Source organism: Myotis brandtii, unplaced genomic scaffold, assembly GCF_000412655.1.
Source record: "Myotis brandtii unplaced genomic scaffold, ASM41265v1 scaffold297, whole genome shotgun sequence".
NCBI lineage: Eukaryota > Metazoa > Chordata > Mammalia > Chiroptera > Vespertilionidae > Myotis > Myotis brandtii.
The window spans coordinates 158,786-164,682 of record NW_005361351.1 but is presented as its reverse complement, the minus strand read 5'-3'; positions in this window follow the sequence as shown (position 1 = coordinate 164,682).

Here is a 5,897-nt window from a genome sequence, read left to right as displayed (position 1 = left end):
TGTAGTTTCATAAATTCTATAATAAAGTATCATCTTGGCAGTCTGCCAAAGGTGAAAATGTTTGCTTTCTCTAACAGAGAAATTCTTAACTGATTCCGGTTGTAGAAAAAAAGTCTTTAAGATCTGAACTACGGTTGAAGAATTGTGAACCTACCATGACTTGTTTGGATGAATCATTTCAATTAAACTAAGTAAGACTGTAGGGTTTGTGATGGACTTAGGATACAGAAATCACGAACCTAGCAATTCTAGCATAGTCTTCAGGGTAGATCAGAAATGACAAGTTAATTCAAAACCTCCCAGGTACATTGTAAATGTGTGCCCATATGCTTTGAAAATGGTGGTTCCTTGGAGTCACATTTCTACTGGCAAAATTTGCAAAAGTGTTAGTTCTTATATATATTTTAAAATTTATAAAATTCAGCCACATCAGCTACTTAAACTGTACTGCCAATTAATATAATGCCAGAGTTATAAAAAAATTGTACCATTGAAGTACAGTGGTATGTGTGGCTTAAAAATTAATAGGACCATGAAAAAGGATAAAAATATTTGGTGCTGGGGTTCATTGCTAGAGCAGGAAGTGTTTCCAGAATATACATGTGCCTGTATTCTGGTCCTTGCTTGCCTGAATATTGCTGAAGGACATGCACCTATGTTGTCTCTCTTGGTTATTGTGACATGAAAGCGTGTTGTGACCCTTTGGGGAAAGAAAGCACTCAACATTTCTTTACATTCCATGGACTTGGTTTGAAGACCTAAGGAATATTCTGACCCTTTTTAAAAAAGGATTTTCTCATGTTTTTATTTTAACAGAAATAAAATAATAATGTTTTCTCTTTTGTGGTATTACTTTACTGAGTAAAATTTAATTGATAGTTGGTTTTTGTGATAAAAATGCACATATTTTATAAGATAAGTTTGGGTTAAAGATTAAAACATAAAAGGATCACATAATTGAATACTAAAGAATCAACAGCAGCCCTGAAACTTGAATGTGTCTACCTATGGACTTAGCTACTGAATAATGCCTTTTTTGGCTTACAAGTACCTAACTGTGCTTATGCTACATGATTATTATGAGACTTAGTTTAATTTGTATAAACTCTAATGTTCTTAAACTATAAGTTCCAAACTACCTTTTATATCTGCATAATTATTATTTTGTTTCATAATAACATCATTGTTCATTTGTATGTAGGTGGCTTTTCCCAACATTCTCATGAACAACAACCAGAGAAATAAAATGCAAGTAACTAAGTTTTAGTAGCATGGACACAACTTGGTGAATATCTTTCTTCCCAGTCTTTAATTATTTTTAATTTATCCATGACTGCATTATTTGCAATGAGTTTCTGATATTGGAATAATTTCTAAATCTGCAAAATAGTGCTTGAGAGATTTTAAATTAATTTTCAATATTAGCTAACTAAAATTCAAATTTGACTTCAATATAAAAATTCCAATATAAATTAAAAATTAAAGGTTCAGTGTAATGGACGTTTGTCCCTCTTGGCCCACCTGTGATCTTCTGGAAGCCTTTCCTGTGTTTGGGGAGTTTACTGCATTCACTCCCTTCCTTAAGATAGAGACTAGAAACTTGCTTTGCCAGTGTGTCTCAAAGCTAAGGCAGGCACTGTGTCCTGGGCTCTTTATATCAGACTAGAGGCGCAGTGCACAAAATTCGTGCACTCAGGGGGAGGGTCCCTCAGCCCGGCCTGCGCCCTCTCGCAGTCCAAGAGCCCTCGGGGGAGCAGGCCTAAGCCGGCAGTTGGACATCCTTAGTGCTGCCGCAGAGCATCCTGCATTGAGCATCTGCCCTCTGGTTGTCAGTGCGTGTCATAGCGACTGGTCGTTCTGCCTTTTGGTCGATTTGCATAGTAGCCTTTTATTATATAAGATGTGCCACCCCAAGGCTTCAGCTTGGAGCAGAGCTTGTACAGGAGCTGTTCTCATACTGGCCAGGGTTGGCACAGTGTAGTTTAATGTTTGGGCAGTGGTAGCAGAGACCTTGTCATCCCATAGTGGCATGTATTGTAGTAGGGTCACATGTGTTGCAGGGAAGTCTTTGGAGCAGTTTCTAGATGTGATTTAGGAGTTTTCTTGCTTTGTATAAAACCTCCAAATGTGACGGGCCTATCTGGAGATTCTGTTTGCCATCTGGTTTGTTTATTTTTGGGGGGCGGGAGGGAGTGAGGGTAGATTTCTTCAATTTAAACAAGCATAGTGTGTTCTCTTTCTTTGCGACTAAGAACAACTGATGATAAACAAGTTGATACTGGAATTGCAAATGACAAATCCTAAAAAATGGAGATGTAGGACAGGAGAAGCCATTATCCTAGGTTAGTTGGTGAAACTAGTTATTAGTTAGCAAAACATCTTGCCAAACTGCTAACGACTTCAGGGTACAGACCTGACTACTATTAAGGGAAATAATGGGGGAGCTGCAGAGTGTTGGCATGTGTCTGGTCACTTCTTAGACAGCTGTGTTGGTGCCAGACTGCATAGGTTCAAATCCTGGTTCAGAGTATTTTACTGTGTGACCAGGTGCCTCACCTGAACATAGAAATGCTAATCATTCCTACTTCTTAGGATTATTAGGAGGGTTAAACAACTCATACATGGAAAACAGTATCATAGAAGTGTTGAAACTGAGCCATTGCAAACTGCAAAGTCCTGCAAGAGAGCAATTAAGTCACACTAAAGGAAGCTGGTTTGAAAGCAGTGGGAAGAAAACAGCCTTGCTAAGAGAAACTCTTTTTGCAATCTGTATAGTCTGGGTGGGTTGAGAGTTGCAAGGCTTACAGTCTGCTGACTTGAGAAAACCTACCATAATTGAAACAACCAAGGGGCCCAGCAGCAGCTGTAGCAGGAGTTGAGATTAGAGGTTGTGGTCTTGTAAACATAAAATTGAAGATGTTGCTTTCCCACTTCAAATGATGGCTTTGAATTGACAATAGCCAGTAAGGTAGGGAGAAGGGACTGGACAGAGCCCCAGATACCACCTGCTTCAAGACAAAATGCTCAGCTTAAAGACCATGAGTAAGATCTTTGTGTTGACTTGAGCATGGAATGTGCAGGTATCCTAATTCTTTTCTGCCTTTGTATGGTAGGTCATTGGTTAAGGGTAGATAACCTGGCCTTTTAGCTGTAGGTCAGCACCATGTAGGGCCACGTGTACCTGATCAAGAAAACTGCATTTCACCCAGATACTTTGGACCGGAAGAGACTTGAAGTCATCTTCCATAGGTTGGGGTTGAGTGCCCTTAAAGTTTATGTATGGGGAGAACAATGAATATTGGGGGGGAACCAGAGAGGTCAACAGTGGCAGATAGCACATATCCCCAAACTCCTCCTCCTCCCCTTACGCCTCTCTTTTAAAGGCTGGAAAAATTCTTATGTGGAGCTAGGGGTGGACACGTGCCATTTCTAGCCAATGAGGTGTAAGTGGTAATGTAGGTTACATTTAGGTAGTTTTACAAATACTTTTTACTTTCCCAGTTAAGCCATGGCAGCCATTTAGTGAACTTAAGGTGATTAGCCAACATGCCAGGGATTGTGGGAGGAAAGGCCTGGTCACATTAGTGAGGTGCTGCAAAGCCCTAGGTATAATTCTTCTGGGTGAGAAACTGAGCCATTGTCTGGTGGTCTCTTAGGCTTGAAGGCAAATTTACCTCTTGCTGATACAGTCTATCTGCTTCGCAAAATGTGTGCAATCAGAAGCGGGGGTGGGAGGGTTTGCAGATAATTAAAAATCACCTATTAGTATAAAACTTTGCAGTCTATATTTTCTCATAGTTTGCTTTTCCTATAAGTAGTCCCTACCTAAGCTAAAAGAGTATTCAGTTTCTTAGTTCATTTGAATTCAACAGCATTTTTTTTGTCAATTACTATATGTATAGGTATTGCTTTTAGTACTAGGAATAAAAAAATGAATAAGGTAGTAATTCTTGCTTTCAGAGATTATAGTTTATTTCAGAGAGACAGACACACAAAGGCAACACAGTGCAAGTTAAAGCATGCTAAAACAAGATGTGGCTTGACTGAGCTTTTTAGGGTTAATGACAGTTTTTGTCTCTAGTCCCAGCATCTGGTACACAATACTGGCAGTAAATCTGCTGATCCTATATAATAAAAGCCTAATATGCTAAGTGTCCAGTCATCCGTTCAGCCAATCAAAGTGTAATCTACACTAATAAAAGAGAAACATGGTAATTGGCGTACGACCGCTACCCTTTTCATTGGCTAATCAGTGAGTATATGCAAATTAACTGTCAGCCAAGATGGCGGCCGGCAGCCAGGCACTGAAGCGAGCAGGGAGGCTTGCTTGCTGCAGACTCCAACGTTCGCCGCCTCACTTGCCAGCCTCTCAGCTGCAAGTCTAAGCAACTATATACTATGTTGCAAATAAGAGGCTGGCCAACCTCTTGCGTCCCTCCCCAGCCCCGATCATGCACTGGTGGGGTCCCTCGGCCTGGCTTGAGCCCTCTCACAATCCGGGATCCCTTGGGGGATGTCGGAGAGCTGGTTTCAGCCCAATCCTGCAGGCCAGGCTGAGGAACCCCACTAGTGCACGAATTCGTACACTGGGCCTCTAGCATATATATAGTACTGAGAGCTCAGAGATGATTGAGAAGATTTGTTAGGAGTGGTAAAGTCTAAGGTGGCAATCAAGAAGAAGTGATTTTGCTAGGTCTTGAAGGAAGAGTAGGGATTGCCAGCTGGAAGGCAAGAGGAGGGCTTTCCAGATGGAACTGCAGGGGAAAAACAAAGGGTTAATGGCACCATCCCTGTCTGTTATTGCTGCCTTGTGGTCTTCAAACACTGGACTAGTTCTGATTTGATCTCCTTCTCTATTACTCTTCTACCATATTTTTTAAAAATAAACTTTTTATTTTAGATACAAAGGATCACTGTAACAGTAGTACAATTCCCTTACACTGAATTTCCTGTATTACTAATATACATCAGTATGCTACATCTGTCATAATGAACTAATATTAGCACATTATATATTTTATAGGATATGTATATTATTAGACATTAGACACTATTCAGAATTCCTTAGTGTCTACCTAGAGTTCTTTTTCTGTTTTAGGATCCCATTTAGGCTAGTACATTCCATTTATTTAGACTTATTTTGTTAAGCTCCTCTTGGCTATGATAGTTTCTTAGACTTCCCTGTTTTTGAAAACTTTGAGAGTTTTGGTACTAGTCAAGTATTTTATAAAATGTCCCTCAGTTGGGATTTTCTTGATGTTTTTCTCATGGTCATACTGGGATAATGTTTTTTTGGAGAGGAGACTACAGAGGAGAAATGCCATTCTCATCACACAATATCAAGGGTAACACTATAAACTTGTCACTATGGATGTTTACATTGATCAACTGACTGAGGTAGTATTTGTTGGGTTCTCTACTGTAAGTTACTCTTTCTTCCTTTACATGCGCTACTCTGTAAGAAAGTCACTATGTATACATAGTGTGCTCACACTGAGGAATGGGTGTTATGTTCCACCCCCTTAAGGTGGAGTAGCTATATATATATTGTTTGGAATTCTGATATGAGATTTGTCTATTCCCCCTTTCCCATTTATTTTATTTATTCAGTTATTTATATCAGTATGAACTTATGGATATTCATCTTTTACTCCAATATTACTTTATTTTGTGGCTTCAGTTGTTTCAGCTTTGGCTATTGGAAACTTTTTCAGTTGGCAACTGGATCCCTTTGGCCTTTGACATCCCCCTTCTGGTGTAGTGTTTGATGGTTGTTTGTTCTTAGCACTTCCTTACTCCCTAGTACTACAAGATGCCCCAGGCTCATCTTGTCTATTTTCTGCCCCAGTCCTAGAATCAGCCTTTCTCCAAGGCTGGAGAATGGTATTAGGAACCAA